The 27,578-nt window shown below is 44.6% G+C and overlaps 1 protein-coding gene across 6 annotated transcripts in view; it reads right to left on the bottom strand.

Annotated features, from left to right (window-relative positions):
- Positions 1–25,033, bottom strand: part of LOC115378358 (leucine zipper putative tumor suppressor 2 homolog) — a 32,940-nt gene extending 7,907 nt beyond the window's left edge. Inside the window, exons 1-3 of one of the 6 annotated variants that reach the window (XM_030078591.1) lie at positions 24,789–25,033; positions 23,193–23,307; positions 8,938–9,068 (exon numbers count right to left, since the gene is read on the bottom strand). The gene's annotated coding sequence lies outside the window, so the exon portion shown is untranslated. Of the gene's footprint in view, positions 1–5,609; positions 5,790–8,937; positions 9,069–11,011; positions 11,030–19,041; positions 19,064–23,192; positions 23,308–24,788 lie in introns of those variants that run through there. The other 5 variants (XM_030078590.1, XM_030078592.1, XM_030078593.1 and 2 more) reach the window with 5 other exon arrangements.
- Positions 25,034–27,578: the final 2,545 nt, after the last annotated feature.

Below are 27,578 nucleotides of genomic sequence, written 5' to 3'. Positions count from 1 at the left end.
AAGTTAACAACTGTGGAAAAATACCTCAAAAGAGAGACACAGAGAAATGGGCCAGGTTCGGCCCTCACTGATTCGGTGTAATATTGTCGCAGCTACCATTAAAAAGTTGCTGAGTAAATTCAACAAGAAACTTAGCATACAGCTGTGAGTAAATCGCAATGCAGCGCAGCACAAGAAGTTGCTCACACACTCACACAGGAATCCACAAAACCATAACAACATGGTTGGCCATCAACAGGCTATGATATCATCTGTTTGTCCCATGAATGGTGAATGGTCCAGCGTTGATTGGAGAACAATGGGAAACAGGACGCATGATGATGAGGTCATGGTGCCCCGACACCAACAGGACATTAGAGCCAGAAATGCTCTAAATGCATCATCACGGTGAGTCACAGAATATCAGGATATCCGAGTGACGGGTGTGTCCTGTTTCTGAGCGTTTCAGACACTCTAACAAGATGCAAAGTTATGTGAGTGAAGGATTCAGGCAAAGCCCTCCAAGTCTGCAGTGGCCAATACACATGAACAGGATCAATGAATAAATGAATGACTGATTAATGATATTTTATGATTGTTTTTGTGCATAAAGGTTGTTTGCCCAACACACAAAGACACCAGGAATTTAACCAACCAAGCCAGTACCAAAGCACAGCAAACATTATCAAACAGCAAAAATAATGGAAGAGACGACTAAAGCATCTTTCATCTTCAGATTCATCAGACTACTAAAACTCCTAAATCACAGACAACTGATGAACAACAATGAAGCCAAGGCGATGCAAATTTGCAGTTTGTTGGTGAAACCCTTCTGTGCTGAATCACACCCAACCAGAGCGTTTCTCGTTTGTGTTTAACCTGCTCTGAAGCCTTATCAACCAATCATCCTGTTGTCACAATAGAGATAAAACTTGGGGAAGTCAACTGTCGACCATTGGTAATTAGTGTCAAAGGTGGTCCACAGTGAAAGCATGGCTGGTAGCAGGCCTGTTGGCCAGCCTCACTGCTAGTCTCCAGGAGCCTGGCAACAGTCGGACAGTGGCCATGCCAAGTCATTTGCCAAAGTGCCAAGTGGACTGACAGCCTACGGGGCAAGGCCTACTACTGAGATTCAACTGTGATTACCGGACTTGAATTAGTACACTCAATTCAGTCTAATCCCTACTTACAGACTCATAATAACCAACAAAGACAAGAAAGTCTGCCACTGCGCGATACGTTAATGTGATATGCTCTAAACAGTGAGAACAGAGACAATACATTCACGTGCATTCTGTCATATATAAATAGGATGTTCTGGTCATAATCTACAGGCAATAAAGTAATCTCATGTGTAAACCTGGGTCTATCTGGATCTCTCCTTATCTTCATACCGTTACTTTTATGGTGGTATAATATTTATACTGGTGGTGTGACAAGAGATGGAAGAGTTTCGACTACCTAATTAAACGACAAAAACACTCCTGCTCTGATTTCAAAGAATGAAACTACCTGCCTTGAGTTCCTAAGGACACAGGACACAACACAGTCTTCTCAGAGCGTCTCTGTCTTCTGAAGTCATTCAATTATTGTAGTTTGAAATGAAGTCAGTGACATGTGTCATTACGCCAGCATGGAGCAAAAGTCAACTCTGCTGTTTGGGAGGCACAATTAACCACAACCCCAAAGGACAGTGCGAATTTTAAATCATTTCTCTTTGCACTGAGAAGAGCTAATTAGTCCCCGACAATATTTGCTGCACATAATCCCTTCTGAATGAGATGGGAAGAGACTGACTATGTCAAGGGTCCTCGGTTAGATTTATCACATATTTGCAGCCATATATCAAACTAGCAACACAAGGCCTCAGTGAACCTTATGATCTGCCTCGGTATAGTAACCTTGTTAAAAATGTGGCTATAAAAATCATGTGCACTCAAAATGTAATTTGCTTAGTGCTGAGGTCTCAAAACCATACATCAGAGAGAGCCAAGAGTCTGCTGGGCCACATTTGGAAAGGATGCTAGATGGGTTGCATGTAGTGTTTACAGTCTGATAGTATCCCTCTCTGAATGCGGTCTGGCTCAAACACCAACTCTCAGGTGAATCAGGTTATTTCATCGATTAGCTCCCACTCCCACTCCCAGTGTTTAAAAACTAATGAAATCACCCAAGATTTTATGTACATGGACATTCATGGTTGCATACTCTCCGCCCTGCAGGACACATTACTTCAGACCCCTGATTTAGTCATTTCATTTAGGCATTCATGGTTTCTTACATAAACAAAAGGTTTTAATTGGCTGCCGTGGGCCACTGGATCCTGGACTGTGCCCAAGCTCCTAAAGAACTACATTGAGGGAGTTTCATGGCAGATCAAAATTCCTCACTGCACAGATCCAGCGTAATAAGAGTTCATGTGAATCTCAACCCGCTCCTTCTCATTAACAGAGTGTTTGGAAACCCTGCGCTTTCAGATGTGCTGGTCAGGTCACTGTTTTTGGTGTGGGGGAGTCCAGTTGTTGCCCTCTAACTCCTTCCTGATAAGTAAAAAAAGCTCTAATCCCTCTGGACTCAAGATGACTGAAACTATGCAGGGACTTAACCAGAGAAAGCAAAGGGGTCTCAAACAGTTTTTTAAAGCGCCCTTGGTGTATGTGCAGTCCCCGTTGCCCTTTGTTGTCATGGTGATTGGGGCCTCAACTGCTAGAGGAAGGAGGGTGGCGGGGGACGTGGGGGGTCAGAGGGCTGACAGGGAGGGCAGGACCCCTCCTTAGCATCTTAAAGCCTTTGGGCTCCAATGGGGAACATGAGAGCCAGCCGTTCTATAGCTCTGACAATCTCCCATACGTTCTGAGCTGGCCTAGCATAAGATAAAAAGGTATTAGCAACCAGCGACCGTGAGGATATTTGGTGAAATGGTTCATGCCAATTACGGTGACTGGATATGTAAATAAAATCCATATAAAACCAAATTCAACGTCATTTAAAAATCAATAATAGCAAACTGTAAAAATAAAAGTAACACTGCAACATTCATAAGCTTTTACCACACCTATCCATAACAAATGTGCAGATAATGTCATTTAAAAGTAAAACTGGATTAGGCTCGAACTCGCAGTCTCAGCTGACTGCGGCAGGCGGTGAAGGCGTTCTGCGAACAGGCTGTTTTTGTCTCGGAGAGAACCCTTGAAGGTTTTAATGCCCCTCGGTGCAGCGGCAGACAGACGGAGTCGGGCTGTCACTCCTCCAGCAGGAGGAATGTGCAGACACCAAAGCTAATGAGAGATTTAGCCAAACATGGGTGAGCACAAGGGGCAGTGGTCAGTGGGTTAACTCCTACTGCCAGCACCGGCCTTCACTGGCGGACGGGGAAACTCCACGGCCATTGTTTTTCTGATGTTTCATTAATCACATGACACGGCTGAGGAGGTGAGACTTGAGGCAATATTTCACTTCAGAGGAGCATTTTCACTTTTCAGCAGGTGCCCCTCCCATACAGGCTCAAGAGCAGTCAAGCTGCAAAATGACCTGCTCTGGGGATCAGCTGTCACCTTGGCCCTTCAGGACTTTATCCCCGAGCTCTCAGCACTGACAATTATATAAAATTACCTTTATAGATAAGACACCATACGAGACCAGCAGTGTTGTTGCAAGAGAGACCCCACACTCTATAGGCCTTTAGAACAGACATGCTATGCACTCTGTTGGCACATAACAGTTGAACGAACATGTCTTACTGATGTTTTTTTTACACTGCAGTATATGTTTAAGTGCGCTTTTGATAGATTCCCTTCTGTGCTGATGGTAATATTTCTGATAGATTTTGTTCTGTGGTGAAACGGGAGCCATAAGAGAGAAGTCCGCATGCTGACATCAATACATATTTCATTTCATGCTGAGATTTCAATGTGCTAGATCATCAGAGCGCGCACAAGGATATGAAATACGAAACAAAGTCTATATTCTGCTCCTAAACAACCCCCTTCATATGGTGGAGTTCATATGCTGACAGTCAGGTCACTCCAATTACAGCAGTGTATTCATCAGGCTGACAACACACCCTCGCTATGTCTAGATAACTAAATGACCACGACATTTGCCGACATGCTTGGTAACATTTGCACCTAAAATGTTGCAAGCAGAGAAATAAACAGCGTGAAAGCCTTTCCATTTGTCATTTTATTCCTAACATGCATGCATCACCCAAGCCGCCCTGTACGTATATATATGTAGAAATATCCACACACACAAACTACAAATCTACAGTGTACAGAGTTTACTGACCTAGCCTTATTAGACTGCAACGTCACACAAACGTGCTTTGAGACCAGCTGGGAGAGCCTGCACTAAATCCCTCTTTGTTAGGACCACACCATAAACACACATGCACAGCCACGGGGGTTAGAGTCTAAAAATACAACCCACACCAGGTAAAGTGTCAGGACTGGTAAAAAAAAGAAAGCTCTGTTATACTGGCCCTCATTTGACTTGCAGCACTGAGAGCAATGCCACCTCTGAGTCAGGGGAGCTGAGGACACAGAGAGAGAGAGGGATAGGGAGATACGGAGGCAGAGAAAGTTTAAAAAAAAAAATAGATAAGAAAAAAAAAAAAGCGGGGGTGTCACACTTTTCAGCAGGGAGCGTCTGCATGAGCAACCGGGAACAAACAGGCAAGTTTGGAAATCCCCTCCTCCACTCTCTATCTGTCCCTACACAATCTTCTAAATCCCACTCTCTCTCCCCCCCTCCTCGTTCCTCCCATGTGCTTTCGCTCTTCTCCCAGTGTCTGCTTCAAGTGCCCGACACCGACATGTGGAAAGTGGAACACGGAGGGAAAAGTGTGACAAAGCTATTTTGGTTGCACATATAACCTACCTTTCCACGGGCAGAGACCTATTGTGCTAAACAGACCCGACAGACGCTCCTGTCACCGTGCCAAACGCTGAGGGTGCCGACATACAAATACACATGTTGGATGATGTAAGTCCACCGAGCTATTTTTAGTCTGGTATCACAGACGAAGCAGACTACAAACGTGGCAAACCATGTTAAACAAGTGAAATGGCTACAGAAATAAGAGGCAGTTCTCATTAGGGCATACAGGTTGGGTTTAATGATGCACTGAGGACATGCCACTGTCAACAATTATACTGCACTGAATGAGAGCAGAGGCCTCCTTCCCCTCTCTCTCTCTCTCTCTCTCACACATACACACACACACACACACTGATGGAGAAACATCGCCAGCTTGTCACTTGTCTTTGTTTTAGTTTCAATGAGCAGTGAGAGAAAAGCACACCCCCACAGTGCTCGATGGCAGAGGACTGAAATATGTGGCTTCCTATTCAGACGCCTTACCTTTCCGTTTCCCACTGACTGATGCCTTTGATAAAAACTCCAAAACATGAAATTTCTGCCACTTTTGCACACTAAAGTGCAGCACACTCACACAATGCACAATGTAAAGACTGTCTGAGTCTAATAAATCAAACAATTAACTGGCTGTCACCTATGTTTACATTTGCCTCACATGTTCCTGTCACAGTTAACTCCAAAGCCAATAAAGTCAACTTCCCTTTTCTCCAACGTTCCTCAAGCTCCAGACAGTATCTCTCCGAGTTTCTTACCCCAGGTTGAGTCTTGCATTGCTGTGCCTGTGCCGGGCCAGCTCCTCCTTATTATCAAGCCTCAGCTGCTTCAGGGTGCCAGGTTTAGTCAACACAGACACTCAGTATGTTCCCGTTCTCCTGGATGTTTGGCTCTGTCTCTGAGCAGCTCTCCTGAGAGAAACTTCTCTACCGCTCCAAAAAAAAAAAAAAAAAAAAAAAAAACTGTCTCAAGCCAAATGCCGCCAATGTGAATGGAGCACAGTCCCCTCCCCTCCCCTTCTTTTCCTTTCCTCTCTCCTGGCCGCCGCCCCCCCTTCTCCCCTCCAAGACCACAATCAGCACAGCCTTCCCCTCTCCCTGACAGATACACCTCCTCTCTCCCTGCTCCACTCTCCTTTCACTGCTCTCTCCTCCTCTGCCATTTCCTTTGACCAAAGAAACGACACTCCGCAAAGTCTCCAGCAGCTTTTGTCCGGCAGATAAAAAACAGGAGGAAAAAAAAAAAAAAAAACGGAGAGCCAGGGAGAGGCTAGCTGTCACTGAAAGTCCATTCTGCTGTCCACAGCCAGCTCATGCAGACGGGAACGGATGAAAGAAGAAGCCGAGATCGCATGAGGATATTATCAGAGTTTTAAAAAGTCGAGATTTCCTGTCACCACAGATTAACTTTTTTTTCATTTCATCCGTCTGAGTCTTCATCTAAGTGCATAAAAGATACGGAGTGAAGAAGATGTAAGGGAACAGAATGAGAGAGTCGGGATGTGTGGGGATTCAGCTTAGGCCAATTTCCTTTTCATTTCTGCAGAAGTGTCAGGGTGGAAATGCCTGGAAAAAAAAAGTGGAAGCTGGAGACGCAGTTTGCAGAGGGAAAAGTGAAATCAGACAGAGTGTGTAACGACAGCTTAATGAAGCCTCAGCAGACAGCACAGTCCCCCTTCTCATCTCTCAATCTAAACACACACACGCACACACACACACACACACAGCACAGTCCTCAAAAAATGAAAGCTGATTATAAAACCTTATACGCTTCACTGTGAATTAAGATAAATTAAGATAAACCTATCAAAGATCATCACTGCTATTCCTTGAGAGTAAAACATTATGACATTGAGACAGCTGCGCGTGTCTCATACTGTGTTTGTAATGTAGGGCTGTAATTAACAATTTTTTTTTTTTTTTTTAACAATTGATTAACTATTTCATCAATCAAATTTAAGACAAAATGGTCATCATGATTTAGCAGAGCTCAAAGTGATGTCTTAAAATTGCTTGTACTACAGTTTCCTAAAAAAAAAAAAACTACAGTTGACACGGGGTTTGGATCCCAAAATTCTGGGTCCTGGCCGTGAGCCTTGACCTCCATTAAACCCATCACAGCATCCCCGGCTGCATTTCCATTCTGGTCCTACGCTATGATATTTTGGATCACTGATCTCTCATCCAAACACACACAGTCCACACAGCACACGCTGATTCCAGCAGGTCTGCTTGCAGGAACGTGTTCTCCAGCGACAGTGGCAGCATCAAGCCCCTTGCCCTGGACCTGTGACCCACTATCTGGGCCCAGGCGCTGAGAAAACACAAAAGAAAGAAATAAAACAACGGGAAGACATTGTGCAGTAATGGCTGAGCAACACAGCAACATAATGAAGACGGGGGTAAAGTAGGGTACGAGAAGTAGGCTATGCCCTGCCACCACCACACACAGAATCTCTCTCCCCATCTCCCTCGCTCCCTGCCTCTGCCTCTGTCTCTCTTTCCCTGATTCTTTAACTGGGTCACACTGGTTAGCACTGAGTTTGTCCTTCAAGCAGCAAGGTGGAGGGGCTGGGGAGGGGGGCCGAAGTAACTTTGGGAGTGGGAGTTCAAGGTCACACTCGGGTGCGTCTCAATGGTGAAGGGTCCGGCGAGCAGCAAACACGCCAAAGGTGAAGTCCCGTCCCACCGCAGCCGGGGCAAAACAAAACTCTCTCAGTGAGCGTCCGAGACTGGACGACAAACACCATCAATCAGCCGCCCCGAGGCCACCGGGCTGCAGGGACAGGCTGCAAATCAGCCCCTGACTGCTGCCATTAACGCAACCTCTTTATGGGCAGGAGGGGGGGCCTAACATGACTCAGCCCCTTTACAAGCAGCTCAGTTGATTTACAAGGCAAAGCAGAGAACTAACCACACTGTGGCCCCTTCCCTCTCCACCGCTCTACAATTCTTTCCTGTAATGGTGGGTTCATCGGTCTGGTGGTTTCTGGTTTGTCCTCAAAGCTTATTATCCTTCAGAGATGCGGCAAATATCGAGGGGAGCATCTGAGGCGTAATTTATATTGAGCATATATATTTGTCTTGCGAGCGGTCTTTTAGAGGCCACAATTCTAGTTTATCTATCTATAGCGGACGCCCAGCGAGTGGCCATCCATCACAGCCGGAGCTGCCATTTCAGTGTGGCCCCGTCAGGCTGCTTCCTACTATATTTTCATAACAACGGCTCACGTCTGGGACCGGCAATCGACAGAAAGCTAGGCCATCCATCAGTGTCCGTGCCGCCTCTGCGCAGGGACATCGCTCCCATCGGGCACCAAAGCTAAAACTGGCTTCAACCAGCCAGCCGTTTGGACCAATCTCCCAGTTATCCACCGTGGTGGTACAAGGCGATCCACGCACACCTCCAAAATAAAACTATCGCAGAAGTTTAATGCTTGGCACCGGGTGGTTCATCTGTCTCAGAGAGAAATGAAAGGAAGGGAGCGAGACCTTTGTAGATTGAAATAACTACTCCTACTAAGTCCAGTCATAAATCCACAGAGATGGGCTGGCTGTACTGAGCTGGCAAGGACCTGACTTAGCCACACACTCTGATTTACTGTATAATGTGCCAGAGAGATTAGGGTTACGCCTCCAGCTCTGGAATTACAGCAAAACCCCATCCATGATTAAGATCTGTTGCTAACTCCCACGCAGCAGCCACTCCACGCAGCAGGAATGTGTTAACATCCACACTTAGCAGGACGTGACTGTTATGTGTGTCGTTTGCTGCAGCCCATTCCTAACTTCAACAAAGTCTCTCTCAGAAATGGCTCTTGAAAAGGAAAAAAAAAAAAAAAAAAAAAAAAAAGTGTTTGGTTTCGGTTATCAGAGAGTAAACACAATTCAAAGCAGCTGTGCAGCTCAATGGCAACTTTGTGAGCGAGGATCCCTGCAGTAATCTGAGAATGTTTCCATAAAATCCGACTTGAAGGTCAGATAAAAAGATGGACAGAGAGTTTCATATATCAGGGAACTGGCTAAAGTTGCAGACTTCTCATTTGCTCTAATCAAAAGCACATTGAGTCCAAGAGGCACAGCCTACCTGTCTCTGACAGCCTGTCTTCAGCTTCTGGAGGCCTGAGGAAAGCAAGGGGTACGGGTCGGCAGAGCATCCCAGGAATTCACATCAGCAGGCGGGTCCTCTGTCTCTCTCTGTGTCTCTGTTCTGCAGGTCTGCAGGGACACCAAGCAGAAAAGCATGATGTTGAATCAGCAGAAGACAGCAGTGAAACGAGTACCACCGTGGAGCTGGAAAACCTGAAATGTGACAAGTGTGTTTATAGCACCAGTGAAGAAAAGAGGAAAATCTGAGTCATGATGGTAAGACCTTCACAAGGAGGAACGCTTGGGCCAAGGGGATTTTCCATGTCAACACGAGCGTACACTAAACTAAAACCTAGTGCCCAGTTTGCAAAATCAAACAAAGACCCATGACTAACTTAAATAGTTAACCTTTGATCTCTCTCTCTATGTACGTGAATCGGCATAAACCGTTTTTCCCCACAAGCTTTTGTCTGCTTTTAAAAGGTCACATGAGGGTTCAGCTCCAGAGGACAGTCCAGCAAACAGTTTCCAAATGAAAAAAAAAAAAAAAAAAAAAACACAAGCCCAAGTTGCAGTAACAAAGCAAATCAAATGTCAGTAAAAAACAAAACACACAGAGCTCTGGATCAGCTTGTGCCCTGATATCCGAGGGGACAAGAGGTGAGAAACACACTGCCACCATCTGGGAGAAAGTGCACACTCCATCTTCAGCTCACTAAACTGGTGCCCAGTGATACTTGGCACCGTGCTGATGATAAATACCAGGTATGTGGACGGGCTCTGCCGATGAAACCAATGAGAAGACGCTACTGTGTTGCCGAAAAATGACTCACGGTATGCAAATCAACTGCAACTCTCCATGCGTATTTAACTCTCTCCCTTTCAGGCTCTTTTTTTCAGGGTGCAATCCATCGCTCCCCACGTGAAAAGCTAACTCAATTACAAATACATCTGCAAAACCTAAGTGCTGGAATTGAAATGCCAGTGGTGCACAGAGGTGTCAGATTCCCGCTGAACACATGAATCACATGTTCACACACACAATACAGAGACTAATAGGCAGGTGTGACGTTGCTACCTCTGTGACCGCCACATTTTTTTGGATTCAAAATGACATCTTGGGCGATACTCTGTCGCACACACTCAAATCCGACATTTGCCTCTTTTTTTTGTTATTTTCCCGGGGATGAATCCATTTCACATATGTGGGTACATTTGAAAGCTGAGTAACATTGTGGGGGCCTCGCACACCAGACTGTACTTTGCACTGACGCTGGTGTTTGCGATGGAAGCCTGTGGGTTGAGACTTCTGCTTCCTCCGTGGTGAACTGCGGTCGGAGCCGAAGCTGAAATGACTGCGGCGTGTAGGAGAGTGTGGGAAGTGGCTATCTTACTAATGCGCGTCCTGGTTTATCTGCAGGATCAGGGATGTTTGCTAAATCTATCGCTACATTACCAACAGCTTGTGGTGTTTTGTTGAAAGTGTGTGTCATGTTGCACGGGCTTTACTTAAAGCTGAGCAAACTATATGTTGTGAACAGATGGAAGTGCAGAAGACACACACACATGGCCTCCCACATGTAACACAACTCAATCCAGATGGTTTTCATAAGCCGCCTTCATAAACATTGCACTGTGCTAATGCCATGCCATATTGTATTGTACATGGTTGCACTCCAGATACAGGAGATAAGGTATATCCCTGGAATATAATACCTCAATAGTTGTTTGTGTTAAAGGCAGACAATTGGCCCGCAGATCATAAACAGGTGCTCAGGAACGCCACCCCCCCCTTCACCTGCTCCTCTGGATCGATGGAGATAATCCTCATTATTGCTCCAGGAAGGAAGAGTAAATACCAGAGGGAGAGGGAAAGAGATACAGAGCGACCGAAAGAGAGGGGAGGGCGGGGCCAAACAAGATAAAAGAACAGAGGAGGGAAGAGAGCGAGTTAAAAAGAGGACGGGGGGGGGGTTGTGATTACCATTTCATTACATTATTCATCTGCTGAACAGGCATCTTCAAAGACAGCTTTCAATACCGCTACACCTCACGGCGACCTGTTTACTGACCTGCAAATCAATTGACGATCAATGAAGTGGAGGAGTGAAGAAGACGAGATACTTGTTCATCCTCAGCGGCCGCCGCTCTTTCTTTAGGGCTAAGGGCCGGCCTGAAGGGGTCCGGGAGTTAACCGTATTCAGAAAACCTCTTTGAACTACCTGAAGTGCTTTCAAAGTGGATAATATACAAATAAACACATTATGTAAAGAAAGGAAGATCTTGTGATTTAGCTGGTGATTGGCTGACAGGTTGATCAACTGTGCTTTTAGAGGGAAAAGAGGCTTCATTTCCATATTAAGAGCCGCCTTTGTGCATTTATCTCTTCATCTCTCTGTTCTACAAATAAGACCTGCGCCCTCTTACGCTCTCTCTATCTTTCTGCTCACTCTTCCGGTTATTTCACATTTTGCATTCGCTCGGTATACGCCACATGAATGGAGCTGATCGGTCACAGGAAGTTTTCCCTGCTGCCCCTGACACAACAGAGATGGCTTGCATCGCTCCCAAACCTCTGAACATATAACGCTACTGTCAGTCATTTAATGGCCTATGAAACCTCCGGGTATAGAGTATGACAAATAGAAAAGCGAGAAGGAGAATTGAGGTAAACAATATTCATCTGGCAACTCCTCGTATTGATTTAGAGCGGAGAGCTGTGGATTTGTTCTCTAAAAAGTGATTCAATTCAGTAAATCAATGGCATAAGTGGGTATGTGTTATATTATGGGACATGTATGTTACGTACATTTCTGCATAAGCTACTGTGTGTGTGTCTGTGTGTGTGTGTGTGTGTGTGTGCTGGATGACATTCAGAGCGCATTCTGTCTCCGATAGCAGTCCAAAGACAGTTAATATCTTCTAAAACCTGACACCAGTGACTGACAGATGAAAGAGACAAGAGAACACAGATTAAGCCTTAATCTGTAGACAGGAGGGCCAGCAATCTCCCTCTAAATCTCAGACAAAAAAATAAATAAATAAATAAATAAATAAATAAAAAACTCAACAGGACACAGAGCCCTGGGACTTACATTAAGCTGCCTCAGCTCTCAGTGCCCCATGGAGAAAACTAAGATGCAGCCCATAATTTGGGGCAAAATAAACGAACACGCACAATTTAAGTCTACCTCAACAATCCCTTTACAGCCATTGGCAATTACTCAACATCGTTATCCTTGCATCACCAAGTACAATAAAACGATGCGGGATGATACAGGGATTTTCTTGTTAAAGCGCATACAGCCACACACTGACAACAAACACGCTGCAACACACGGTGCAAAGACAACAAGACCTAAACGGTAAAAGACCTGCGAACATCAGATTATCACTGCACATTTATACATTTAGCACTCAATTAGCAGAGAGTTACTGCTCGGGTCAGGAAGCGCCAATAAACAGACACTGAAATGTAGAAGAGAGTAAAAAAAAAAAACCTACTGGGGATTATCAGTGTAATAGAAGAGAAGTAATGAGGATGAATGGGGGCCTGCCTTTGCCAAGCTTCACACACAAAAGCACACGAACACACACACACACACACACACACACATGCATGCACGTAGGTATATGGAACACCTGCACACAGGGAGAGAAAATGGACTATTAACGAACAGGGTGGTAGCCCACGTCTCCCGTGTCCAAACAGCGCCCACCTCACAGGACTCAGGTTTATTATTCTGCAGCTTTGTGCCAAACGCTCCACCAGACAAGCAACCGGCCCACTGATGTAGCAGCTGGAGAGTTATGAATACAGTGTAAACAGATCTAGGCTATATTGACAGTGTGTATCTGAAACACCGCTGTGCACACCAGACTCTGTGGAAAAGCTCAAATCATTCTCACAAGAGATGACTTGTCTACTCAGGGATGTGAGCGAGAACACAAAAAAACGACATGAACGCAGGCAAAACGGCAATCATCCTCTCGTTAGGAAAGAATGGGAGCTTCACGTCCGAAACCTGAGTAAAGAAATCACGCCGCTGTTTATTTGAAAGGATGCCATTCATGAAAAGGGCACAGGGCGGGAAGCGCGTGAATCTGCTGAGAACGCTGGCATGCCTGCCCTGTTTGGACAGCGAGACGACGGTCCACATGGAAAGCATCGCGTTCCATCATAAACAGACCAAAATCGCAGTTTATTTTCTCAGACATCCTCATTTAGAATTGGCCAGACCAAACCTCAAGCATCACCCCCCCCCATCTTAAAAGCCTGCCGAGGGAAAACGCCATTCAGCTCCACTGTACCGTAAGCAGTGAGGGAGCGAGGATGAGGAGGAAACACGGACAGACACGGGGATCAAGGAGTGGAATGTAGTGGCTGCTCGCCTCCCTCCTGCAGGAGATACTGGCACAGATGAAGATGAGGAGGGAGGTGAGGTGGGGAGCGTTGGCATGACTGAACAAAATGACATGTCCAACACTGAAAAAAACCCTGATAGGCATGTTGTAATCTAATGTATCCTTTTCATACAAAATTATAGCTTCATATGGGGTGTCCTTAATTGTATTTTGGAGTATTCAGTGTAAAGATAACTAAAGTTTTGCTAAAAGACAGAATTTTGTGGTGAAACATGCAGCGATAAATCAAAGGTTTTCAAACTTTTTCATGTTCCAGACCCCCATGTTGAATTTCATTAACCCGCAGACCCCCGTTTTAATTGATTTTGCTTTAAGAACCCTGATATGAAGATGCTTCGCTTTCATGTCCTTTTTGCTTTGCCTTTTTGTTTTAACCCGTTTAGATGTCATAATCAAATACTGATAGATTCAAAGTAGTGGGATGAAAACATGCTAAAATAGTCAAAGATATATTTTCATATGCTAACAATTTCTAGTGTATTAACCCTCTGATGCATGAATTATGATGATGAATGATGAATGATGCATGATTATGAAGCCTGAGTCAAGATTTTTTTCTTATGTGTTTTTACTCTTCTTAGGGCATGAACACTTTTGTGAGTCTCCATACTTCTTTAAGGACGCAGGACTGGTATTATCATGTCATTATACTGATATTAATATGTTTTCAGCAACAAGAACTGACAGTCTCTGCATAAACCTCAAGAGCTGATATGAAATTCCACCATAGAAACCATTGCATTTAGGAGAAAATGACTTTAAACAGCTGTCCACTGTAGTCTGCTATGCACCAAAGGGTTAAAGTACACAAATGAAAGGATCCTTGAGGAAAGTGTCCGAGAAAATCTGAGAAAAGACCCGTTTTGGTTGAAGTGAAGTGGATATGGTTGTGCAAACTGACAAATGATTGACATTTCTTTTCTTCTTCCAGCTTTATTAAAGCATGGACGCCTGCATGGGAAGGTTTGACTCTTAATACGTTTAACTGCCTACTACAAAAGCACGTCACGATTCAGGATTTGAACCTCGATTGTTCTTGTTTTTCAGAACCTGTGGGCATGATCATAGAGCCGGTGATTTGCTCAGAGGTTTCTGGGCATGCATGTTCTGTGTACATGAGTGAACCGGGGCTTATTTCACAAAGGACTCACCAACAAATAACAGACAAAATTTCAATTTTATGATTCAGCTGTATTTTTTTTTTTCATCGATTTAAAACGTAAACTTGAATTAATTGATTTATTGCCCGGGCCTGCTTCTTTGTTGTTTGAATCCCCTGGCTCTCCCTGTCATGGAGTGTGTAGGCAGGACAGACAGCTCAGCAGACTCTTCCCCTCTGCCAGCGTAAGCCCTTATGAAACGCCGTGACGCGTCTCCTGCCCGCTGTGCAGCCCACCACCCACATAGCCTGTGTACCCTCTCTCTCCCCTTCCACCTCATCACTCGCACTCCGCCTGCCTCCCACCACGCTTCCTACCTCACCATTCAAAGCCAAAACATTAAACACAGTCATTATTGGGGGGCGTTTGGCGACGGGCACTCAAGAGGACCAAATGCGGCTACCTGCAATTCAGCCAGTTTGTCTGTCACACTGAAGTGAATATGTGGACGTATATGGAGTGTGTAAGGACACAGCTTAGTCCTGCGTCGTGTGCGTGAGGTATAATTACTTATACATATGAGTGGTGTTTAACAGGGAGTGTGTTTGTGTGTCGTCTATTTCGCGGCCTCTTGGCGGGAGACTAATCAGGCCAGAAATCACACAGAGAGCGATGAGAAATGTATTTAAAAATAACCGAACAAACAACCTTAGGGAGGGGTCGTCCCACTTACTTAAGTCCAGCCAAATACCTCGAACTGAAGGGAAACTAAAGGAGGAGGGAAAGGGGAGCAGACGAGGGAAAGAATGATTACAGTGACATTTTAAAATAGGTGTTCACTTTTCTATAGGGCCTGCACAGAGATTCAGGAGGGGGTAACTTACACAACTGGCTGTCCTGTGGATCTACTGTCTGACATCCCAGTTACATTTTCAATAAGAGGTCAAATTACCTCTTGCAAAGTCTGACCGTGGTTACACCATGAAACAATCCTACGCTGGGTCATGGATTTCTGTGGATTTCTGAACTCACATGGAGAGAGAGAGGAACTTAAAAACATCCCTTTGAGAGGTGAGAGAGAACGATCGGAGGACGTGACAGCAAAATGAGGAGAGAGAGCAAAGAAAGGGGCAAAACAGACTGAAACAGAAAAAAATAAGTGGAGGAGAACAGGTGCTAAAGATTTGAGCTGTTTTCTTGGTCGGTGAGATTGGACTGAGAGCAGGGATGAGCTTGTTTTTTTGTTGTTGTTTTTTTTAGAATTTAGGTTGCTATTTTTTTTTAAACTCCAATTTGCTGGCCTTCTTTTCCTATTTTTGTTTTTTGCTCGTGATCACAATACATGAGAATGGCTGAAGGCTACGCTGCAGCGGAGGGGGTGTGTTGCATGGATCCCCTGGGCAGTATAGCAGACAGTCAAGGCAGCGGAGGAGTAAGGGAGACGGGAAATGAGTGGTAACAAGAGAGGTGAAACGAGTGTGAGGAGGAATGGAGGGAATGAGAGGAGAGAGAGGGAAGAGTCGGTGAAAGAGAGGCTCCGGGCCCGTACAGTACATCAGCACATATGGGCCTTCCCACAGCAGCTGTGAATGTCATAATCACACTAACTATTACCGCCAATCACAGCTGCTCATGGGAACAGGACATGCTGTTTTTCATCCTGTAGCACTTGTTTTTTTTTGGTTTTTTTTAATTGAAAGCACTTAATCATACACAACTGACAAGAGATGATGCAACAAAGTCTGTGGCATGTAAAATGGCTTCCTGTATGGACTTTACTTTTTGGGTTTGGGAACACCAGACCAAAAAAAAAAAAAAAAAAAGCTTAGAGGTAGGTAGGGGCACGAGGCCAAAGATAACTAAATTCTGCCCACACCCTCCAACCAGCCCTTAGCTCTGTGCCAGTGCAACCCTACTTCGAAGTGCACTTTCCATCAATACGAAATATTTTCACTGGAAAAAAAAAAAATAAATAAAGTTTAAGTGCAAATGTGCTGCTTGAGGTCCTAACAGAATGTTCTTGATGCGAGAACTACAATGATTTCTGCCTCCACCTTCCACGTTATCGAAGATGAGGCGCTTTTTTGTCTTTTGTTTGGTTTCTCCACCACCGAGGGCGCTTTCTCCCTGTTACCTAAGGCTGCTGAGGCTGCTGGTGGCGTGCAGGATGCGACGGCAGCAGAGCCCACACGCTCTGGCATCTGATCAGGGCTGTTTATGAAACTGTAAATCTAATCATGACAGCAGCCGCTCCTCGGGGCCCCATTCTCAAAGTGGTTGCGGAGAGGATGCGGCGGGTTAGGTCAATTCTGGGAAAAGAGCGCAAACGCTGGAGCGAGATAAAAAAAAAAAAAAAAATGTTGCGTGTTGGTACAGAGGTGAAGTGCTGATTGAATAAAGGAGATATGTGGTCATATTTTTAAACTGCATATTAGCAGTCTGCACGGGGAAGCGTCTTCTCACTGCTCTCTATAGAAGAGAAAGCAGAAATTGCGGTACAATTTCCTCCCCGTTTCTCCATGATCTGATGCACAACAACCTTGAATGTTTTCAGGACAGTGAGCAATTCATTCCCCTTAGTATTTTCACCACGGCACAGCGGTCTTCAAGAGCCAAATTCAGCCAAGCAAGGGCAGCTAAGTAAGGCACTTCTGGCTGCTGAGGAACTTTGTCATGGTGCAGCAGAAGGCCTTTCAGAGAGATCAACTGTGCTCTTTATTGAGCAGATAATGAAAGGGCTGAAATCATTTTTAAATAAACAGACAAACGGGGTCTATATGGCATGACCGTGCTATGGGACTGCACAGAAACTCCTGTAAAAGGGCTGACAGGAAGCTTAGAGTGGGGGAAAAAAAAAAATCAGGGGAGTAGGCTCTGACGGGATTTGATCCAAACTGAATTCGATTATATTTTTTAAGAGGTGGTGGTCTTACCCACTAAAGCCTCTCTCTGCACATTTCCAGCTGGTTTTCGACAAAGAGAGAGCAACTTGTAGCCATTAGCAGAGCGGTGCAGAGAGGTGGATATGGAGAGGCAGTGGAGGGATAGTTTTAAAATATGGATACAGTGTGTTGTCAGTACCACGGTTCATTTGCATTAAAATGGGGCCATTAGTCAAACAGTCAGGGAAGGAGGTGACAAAGTATGGCAATTTAGGGGGTAGGAGATGATCCTGTCTACAGATTAATGAGCCCCGGCGTAACACCGAAAAATTGTGGTGAAGCAAAAATTGCATGAGGTCCCACTACAGGGGATAAGGCAGAAGCCTGTGTGTGTATGTGTGTGTTGTCAAGTCCTCTATATATTCACTCAGCACCAAAGCAGGGAAAACATCATCGAACAGGACAACCTGAAGCATGTAAGCATGTTTATTACCGCTTCTGTCAGTAAATCCTCTGAGCTCTCTCTCTCTCTCTCTCTCTCTCTCCTCTGTGTTCTGCAGCTGACTGAGAGCTCATATCCATGATGCTGGACAGATGCACTCCACTCCTAATTAGACGAAGAGAGGACACCAGAGAGGGGCCCTGACCTTTTCCAGGGCTCAGGGATCCTGGGTGTCCATAACCTCGGCCCCCAGGTCTCCCGGTGCCCTCGGACAGCTGTGCAGTCCAGCTGTTCACAAAGCCCGCTGCTGCCTGTGAAGCTAACAATACCGCCCCCAGCCCGGGGACGAGATGCTGCCTCTGTGCCTCTCTTGTCTGAAGTGCAGGTCAACAAGATTCACAGTGAAAAGAGAAAGCATGACACTCTTCCATTACCAGCCGATGCTAAACATTCTTGGCATTTCAGTGCCTGGTTCACGCTTTCTTTACGGCTGTAAGACTGTCAGCTCGCTCTGAATGCAGATGTGCTGTCTGCATAATCTGGTGTTCATCCTTCTTGAGCTTCGTTTGTCGACAGCATGCCTGAAACAACCGCTACCATAGAGAGACTGCAAGAAACTCCAGCTCTCCACAACCCCAAACATTAAAAAAAACCAAAACACTACATTCCACTAGCTCCAGTTCCTCTTTATCCAGACAATTCTGGACGGAGGCATGTTTATGTAACTGCGGTGCCATCCGTGTTGTTTCAGATTTGACCTTGTGTGCACATCCCAAATGCGGCAAACGCACCTGGTCGTTTTGGTCACGTTATGTAATTCTGACCGCACACGCTGCATCATGTCTGTTTCCTCATGAGGAGGGAGCTCTAAGGCAGATCAGGGTATGCACTAAATAGCACATTAAGATATGTAGCACTTACGCTGTTAAATTGGTGGCTGCATTTATTGTGTTTTCCCCTTGATTCTCATAATTTTATCATCAATAAAGGAGATTCATTCATCAGCTTGTGTTGACAAGGGAGTCCAATTGTTCCTCATAATCCGAAACCCAATGTTTATGCAGCCAATAGTATAAAAGCTTTTTAGCTATTTTTGCAACAAGAGATGCCTTGGGATCATTTTTCCTACATGTTCATGAAAGTATCCCTTCTCCTGCTGTTCCCAGGCAAAACCCACAGAAGCGCTTACCAACAGATTGCTTGTAATACTGTCAGTGTTATTTTCCCTTTTCTGTTATGACAACTTCTCTGACCTGATTTGCATTGTCCTCCCGCAGCAAACCCGCCTCGCCGGCTGCACGAAGCACGATGAAAGAAACAACACAACGATTCTTGAAAGCACTCTCTGACCCATGTCCTCAAGTTGGGCGAGGGAGGCCAACGTCGTCAACACGGAACACTCACTCCTCTGTTTTGGGAACATGTTGTGTGTGTAGTGAACAGGGCACATACCAGGACTCTTATACAGTGTGTTGTGACAACGAAAGGTGTCACAGCAGGTCCTCAGGAATGTGTCAGTCACTCCACCCTGATGAGAGATCCTCCATGCCACTCACTCCTCTCAGTCCACAAATTAACAACTTCATTAACTCCTCCAGGATGGTTTAACAACGACTTTCCCCCATCTGTCCTAAGTGTAAAACAGAGACTGGTAGTCTCACTCACTGCTTTTGGTTTTGTAGAAAAATACAGCAATTCTGGCAGATTGTAGGTCAGGAAATTAATACGATCTTATGTACTAATGTAGAATGTGATCCTTTATGCATGCTACTTGGGATTCCAAATGTTCTTATTATTGACAAATACAAAAGAAAACTATATAAAATGTTAACTTTCTGTGCAAGAAAATGCATTCTCTTGAATTGGATAACAGACAAAGTCCCGTCGAAAACATGTTGGCATAGGGTCATACTTGAATATATACAGTACAGGCCAAAAGTTTGGACACACCTTCTCATTCAATGCGTTTTCTTTATTTACATTCTAGATTCTCACTGAAGGAATCAAAACTATGAATGAACACATGTGGAGTTATGTACTAAACAAAAAAAGGTGAAATAACTGAAAACATGGTTTATATTCTAGTTTCTTCAAAATAGCCACCCTTTGCTCTGATTACTGCTTTGCACACTCTTGGCATTCTCTCCATGAGCTTCAAGAGGTAGTCACCTGAAATGGTTTTCACTTCACAGGTGTGCCTTATCAGGGTTAATTAGTGGAATTTCTTGCTTTATCAATGGGGTTGGGACCATCAGTTGTGTTGTGCAGAAGTCAGGTTACTACACAGCCGACAGCCCTATTGGACAACTGTTAAAATTCATATTATGGCAAGAACCAATCAGCTAACTAAAGAAAAACGAGTGGCCATCATTACTTTAAGAAATGAAGGCCAGTCAGTCCGGAAAATTGCAAAAACTTTAAATGTGTCCCCAAGTGGAGTCGCAAAAAACCATCAAGCGCTACAACGAAACTGGCACACATGAGGACCGACCCAGGAAAGGAAGACCAAGAGTCACCTCTGCTTCTGAGGACAAGTTCATCCGAGTCACCAGCCTCAGAAATCACAAGTTAACAGCAGCTCAGATCAGAGACCAGATAAATGCCACACAGAGTTCTAGCAGCAGACCCATCTCTAGAACAACTGTTAAGAGGAGACTGCACCAATCAGGCCTTCATGGTCAAATAGCTGCTAGGAAACCACTGCTAAGGAGAGGCAACAAGCAGAAGAGATTTGCTTGGGCCAAGAAACACAAGGAATGGACATTAGACCAGTGGAAATCTGTGCTTTGGTCTGATGAGTCCAAATTTGAGATCTTTGGTTCCAACCGCCGTGTCTTTGTGAGACGCAGAAAAGGTGAACGGATGGATTCCACGTGCCTGGTTCCCACTGTGAAGCATGGAGGAGGAGGTGTGATGGTGTGGGGGTGTTTTGCTGGTGACACTGTTGGGGATTTATTCAAAATTGAAGGCACACTGAACCAGCATGGCTACCACAGCATCCTGCAGCGACATGCCATCCCATCCGGTTTGCGTTTAGTTGGACCATCATTTATTTTTCAACAGGACAATGACCCCAAACACACCTCCAGGCTGTGTAAGGGCTATTTGACCAAGAAGGAGAGTGATGGAGTGCTGCAGCAGATGACCTGGCCTCCACAGTCACCGGACCTGAACCCAATCCAGATGGTTTGGGGTGAGCTGGACCGCAGAGTGAAGGCAAAGGGGCCAACAAGTGCTAAACACCTCTGGGAACTCCTTCAAGACTGTTGGAAAACCATTTCAGGTGACTACCTCTTGAAGCTCATCGAGAGAATGCCAAGAGTGTGCAAAGCAGTAATCAGAGCAAAGGGTGGCTATTTTGAAGAAACTAGAATATAAAACATGTTTTCAGTTATTTCACCTTTTTTTGTTAAGTACATAACTCCACGTGTTCATTCATAGTTTTGATTCCTTCAGTTAGAATCTACAACGTAAATAGTCATGAAAATAAAGAAAACGCATTGAATGAGAAGGTGTGTCCAAACTTTTGGCCTGTACTGTATCTTTGGATTACCTGACTTGTAAGATACATTGTAAAGATGACATATTTTGCAGAATATGGTCTAGATATCTGCTCTATTCTTGTAAGAGGGCTTGTGTAATACACTGTAATAACTGATCTTTGGGGTTTTTTTTCTTTTCAAATTTATACTATTCCTGAGCCATTCTCCTGTTTGAATGTGTGAATCTGTGAGTCGAGATGCCCCCCCCCCCTTTTCCCCCCCCCCCCTTTTTGATGTTGATGTTGTTGTTGCTGTTTGTTGTATTGTGTGGATGAAAAACTTAATAAATACATTGTTAAAAAAACTCCACCAGAATGTGCAGTGAACAATCCAATTGTCTCCTTATTTTTAAAACATTTTCAGCCTGAGGACTTGAATGAGAAATTTAGCTCTGTGCCACATTTACGCTCCGGACAGGGCAACCACAGAGACACAGCGGATCAGAGAAATTTACATCTTAAACTTGTTAAGACGTACTACTTTGGTGGTGTGGAGTCAATCTGTGGCCCGTCTTGGGTGCCGGCTCATTCCTTGAGAACCCGGGCCGTGCAGGCTTGTTATTTCAAACTGTTTTAAGTGCTGTGGTGAAGTGAGTGGGAAGCTGCCAACATCACTAATTACAGTAAGCAACCAGGAACAGGAGGGTGGATTCAACACAATGGGACAGAACATAAACAAAGCAGCCCACAGAAAACAGTATCTGCATTTCATCTCCAAAGACGGGCCATCAGCAAAAACTCTAAAAATACAACAACACCATCTTCACGTTGCCCGTTCAGCAAGACGCCTCCCACCATGCTCCTCATTGTTGTCCTCTCTTCTAAAGTTTCTCTCTTCTTATTTGTTCTTGAAGGAGAGGGGTTTGTCTAGCCTCATGTAAAGAATGGAGCAACTTGACCTTCAGTTTAAATGTCTCAAGGGCAGTATTCGCTGCAGCACGACAGAGAGGTATCGCTTACAGAAAACAAATTATCTATTATGAAACTTGGCCTTTTAGACAAATAAATACACATGTAGCCTTCTCCCCGTCAGCCCACGGAGTCCAGCTGGAACACAAACAGGGTGTGCTTCTCCAGATTACACAGAGAAGGGCACATATACATACATACACACATACACCCAAGCGCACACACCCAGCTGTGTGCATGCACAAGCACAGAGCGGCACCCTTGCGGACACTCACGTGTACTTTCCAATCATAAACAGTGCTCTCAACTATTTGAAGTGCCTGCACATAACTCAAGGCTGTCAATTTCCCTAAGACCTGCTCTCCATAAAGTGTGGCTTACTTAAACCAACCTAATTATCACATGAAAAGGTATGGCCCTGCTTCAATAAATCTTGTGATGCTTACAGCCGCCTTTAATCCGAGAGGCCAGGGGACTTTTTACATATTTGCCACCATAAATTAGGAGCCGTACAGGGGCACGCAGTTTCCAGTTGATGGCGGAGGGAGGGGGCGAGCGTGCACCCTCATCTCATGTCTGCTGGCTCATACATAAACAAGCATGAAAGTGCATGGACAGCAGCAAGTTATAATGCTGATGAAGAAACACAAGTGGGAATATATTAGAGGAAGACAGCGGGGAAAGGATAAATAGATGGCTCGCTGGTGGCAAAAGAGAGAAAGGGGTTTGATCACATATTTAGCATGGAGACTAGATTTATTCATGTCATAGCAAAGGGGATAAAACACGGAGGACAAGTGGCTGTCTGATCTGGGGAGAGATCACACATCCACTGCCGTGCCCAGAGCTTGTCCTGAAGAATTATGAAGATGCTATCTTCCCGACTTGCTGACACAGCACCCCTCTGAAAAAAAAAAAAAAAAAAAAAAAAAAAAAACTTTGAGGGAAGCTCACCGTAAGCTCAGGAATCACTTGAGAAATCATCAATGCAAATAAACTGTGGCCACCCACTGACAAGGCTCCAAATTCTCCTCCGGGCGAGTTTGCTTAGGTAAGCACTTGACCCTCCCTGTGTAATCACAGAAATTAGAATATTAACATCCTGCAGGGTTGAGGATGGGAGCCGGGAAAGCTGCTGGGCTGTTCATTTTTGTTTGTTTCTTGTTTTGTCATGGAAAATGGAAGAAAATAATCACTTGTAAAAAAAAAAAAAAAAAAAAAAAAAAAAAACATATACATATTAACTTTTTTTCCCCCAGTGCTGGGTCTTTGTTTACAGAGGTAGCAGCTGCACGCAAAAATAGATGAGAAGATGCTTTTTTAAACTAATTACATAAACGGGCACTCCTGGGAATGTGGGTCGAGAAACAGAGCAATGTGCTGCTTCAGGCAACAGACACACAAACACACACACTCGCTCCCTCACACACAAACACACACACACATGCACCATAAATCCCACAGACGAGCAGTCCAACTTGCCGACAAACACACATTCTGCGTGCAAAGCATTGAATTATAGCCCTATTTTTTCATTGGTGAGACAAGAGCTGGGGAATTCTGGTCACATACTGTAACATAGTTGGCAATGTAATAACGCTGTGGAAAAATATGTGTGTGTGAGTGTGTGTGTGTGTGTGGAGCCAAAAGCTGCAGAAAACAAAGCCAAAAAAAGTGTGGAAGACTGCTGTTTAACATGTGGGACGCCAATTGTTTGAGAGCAGTAAATCAGTGCTACAGCCTGTCCAGCTGCAAAATATATTGAGTGAGATGCAGGTAACCCCCATCCTCACCTTCCACAAACACACACACACACACACACACACACACACCTCCAACACGGACAACAGGGAGGGACAGCAGTGGTTGCTCAACAGAGCGTGAGGTCTGATATGCATATCAACAACAGAGGCTTGGCAAAGGCCAGCCGGCATGAATTATACAGACCTACATCCAAGATCCCTGATAGCACCAAGTGGTGTTGAGATTGTTTTGACACACTGTTGGAATATTAAGCATGGCACGGGCTTCTCATAAGGAAGTGGTTAATTGATGACCTGGAATGAAGCTGAAGTCTCAACAGGAAATGAGTCTGGGTATGCTGAGGCACTATGTTATGTCTAAACTCACTCAACCTGTCATGCCTGATGCACACACCGATAAAACAAGAGCTGTGCCTCATTTTATTTTATTCTATTTTATTTATTTTTTTTTTTTTTTGTAGCTAAATCAGGAGCACATCTGACCTCAGGGGTCTCTCCATGCAATTTTACATTGAAAGGATTTTTTTCTCATGAATGTGGGACACTTGCAATGACTAGCCCCCTCAAATGTGGTCGAACAAGAGCAACAGCGCCTCAGAAAAGCCTGACCTAACCTTCACACACCTGTGCGTAAGGACGGAAGTGCCAAAGTTGATTGTTACAACCTTCCTCACAGACACACATGAACTTACAGGACAACAGCAGAATATTAGTGTACTCATGCAGCTGTGCAACATGTATAAAACTCATTCAGCTCTCTCTTTATGTTAGTTGCTGTAAAGCCTACCATGCACGGAGGAGAGGGGCCAGTCAGGACAGCTGCTCTGTAAAAGTCTGCTTCAGGAAAAAAAAAAAAAAAAATGTTGCAACGCTGGAAATGTGGAGACGGAGGTTGCTCTGCCCCTCTTTTAATCTTCTCTTCCACACCTTGAAGCTCTCCAGAGGTTCTCCGCCGACAGAAATAAAGATTTGCATAAATTTCTGCTCTTTTTCCTCCCCCTCCCGCAGCTCGTCTTCTTACCACGGAAGGCGCGTTTGTTGTGGCGTGAGTGAACCGGACGGGCGCTGCGCTGCGTGTTTTACAGACCGGTCAAGCCCGCGAGAAGAAGACAGTCAGCTTCCGGTGACAGCTTTCAAAATATAACTCTCACTCGCAACCGACGTAGGTGAGAAAACATGATATCGAAGGAGGAAATGTGGTAAATAAAATATATTGTCCGGCAAGTCCACCTAACAGCTTATTGTAAAAGTTATAGAAATGAAACATGTCTTTTATATGGTCTTACGAAAAATACAAATACAGCTAAATCACGTAACATAGGCGTGCGACAGTACTTTTTGAGAATCTCCACTTTAACTTGCATTTATGAAACATTTTGTCCATTAAAGCCAACTTCAATTTAAATCACCCCACATGAAGCTGTTGTTCCCTACATATCATTTGGTGTTGTGCCCCACAGAGCACCAGTTTCTGTGCTTTTATTTTTAGTGCAAAGATCCGTGATATCCGGTGTTGTTGTTGCTGTCTCTGGCTGCTTTGACGCAACTTGACTAATTGTCCGTTGGAGCCCCCCCTCGTCTCTCTCTCTCTCTCTCTCTCTCTCTCTCTCTCTCTCTCTCTCTCTCTCTCTCTCTCTCTCTCCACTTCTTTACAAACAGCAGAGCACCTTTGCTTACAGTTTGCGGTAAACCAACAGGATATGGGACACTGGGTCTGATGGGAACTATAGAAGCCAATAATCCTATGATAGTTTTTTGTTTTTTGTTTGTTTTTGTTTTTTAAATATCGCAGCACAAGTGCATCCTGTAAGAATACTGTAGAGATACCCTGGGAGATGAAACGACAAGCTGTCAGTTCTTAAAGGAATACCAGGAAAATTACAGGAATATTATCATCATCATCATAGGAATATCACTTGATGCAGCACTGCCCATGCAGATGCACGCAGTGGCTGGAGCACTGTGGCTGTGTAGTGAGGGGAGTGCTGAAGCCGGATACAGCGTGTGATGTAGACTTTAAAGTAGCCTAGATTCCCAGCCTTGTTCCAGCACAACCGGTTCCCTGCTCTGTACTCTAAATATGTAAAAGGAGGTCATACCTGACTAACCTCAAGCCTTTACGCACCGGTGGAGTAAAACAAGGCTATACTCAGTGGAACAGTCCCGGCTACAGAGTCAAGTTCATTCTCTGCTGTGAATGTCATTTCACATATACACACAATGAGATTAAGACGCATAATCGTGATTACGGCCCCTCCTGCTCTTGTCTCCTCCGTGCTTTCCATGGACATTTTTGGAGTTAAACTCTGTCTGACCTTCTGTTCCATGTCAATACAAAATCCACATGTACACACGCCCATATAGGCTACACATAGCTGAAAGTACACATTTTTATATCCATTACTCAAAGAATTATGTGGCTGGAAATTTGATGGAGCAATGAAAGTTTAAAATGAGTATTTATAATAGCTTACCTACCTTTGAAATACCTAGCAGTTACAGTCCACACAGATAAACAAAAGTATTGTCTTCTCTCTCTCTCTCTCTCTCTCTCTCTCTCTCTCTCTCTCTTTCTTTCTCTCTCTCTGCAACAGCAATACACACACACACACACACACACACACACACACACACACTCCTGCCAATTTGCTTAGGTTTGCTTATTCACTTTGCGTGTGCATTACATATTTCTTAAGTACTCCTTTATTTCAATAGAGCTGAAATCCATTTGGAAGGAAATTGGATTTCCAAATGAGCTGCAATGTGAAGCTGGTGGGATTCCAGCAATCAGGCCCGCTGGGAACGGGGGGAAATTGTCCCGCACTTATCTGGCCCCCAGAGAATTTGAGAAGAGTTGTTACTGTAATTGATAATTGTGTGCGAGTTGAATGCCGTGTGTCTGTTGATAATGACCGCCCTAACCAAACCACTGAATCTGCTCTTTGCCACTCGAGCATGGAGACATTGTGTTCCCCATGCTCTCTGCTCCTAGCCAAGCCCGGGACTGTGTGCCCAAGATGCCTATCATTGCTAAAAGCCAACCCACCTGCAATTATGTTCTGTTGACTGAGTGATAATGACCGCCTCTGTATCCTCCAAGACTTCATTTTATTCACAGACATACCGGATGGAGATAATTGGTGAAAAGTAATTGGTCAATGAGGTTGCAACTCATTTCACACAGAAACGGTCCCTCCATATCTGCTAAGTAATTTGAGAGTCCATTTCCTGAACGTGAAACTGCACTGCTTTCCATTTTGACAACACATAACATGAGGCCAGGAGGATAATTTTTAGTTTTACCAGGTGTCGGGTAATATTCCCAGATTGTTGCATTTGACATTTTTGACTGAGTTTGATGTTTTTTTGCTGCAAAACACACACACACACACACACACACACACACACACACACACACACACTGTATTCCCTCTGCCTTAAGATTACTGTGCGTAAGATTACTTGTTTCATCTCTTCGCTGACCTTTTCCAGCAGTGCTCCTCTGTCAGCATTTTTAGTGTTTGCATTTGCAGTTGTAAAAAATGATAAAACACAGAGGCAGAGACAAAAGAAGACT

This window comes from Myripristis murdjan, chromosome 19, assembly GCF_902150065.1.
Source record: "Myripristis murdjan chromosome 19, fMyrMur1.1, whole genome shotgun sequence".
NCBI classification, from domain to species: Eukaryota; Metazoa; Chordata; class Actinopteri; order Holocentriformes; family Holocentridae; genus Myripristis; species Myripristis murdjan.
Note: the sequence above shows the minus strand (reverse complement) of the source record. Positions and strands in the feature narration are given on the sequence as shown.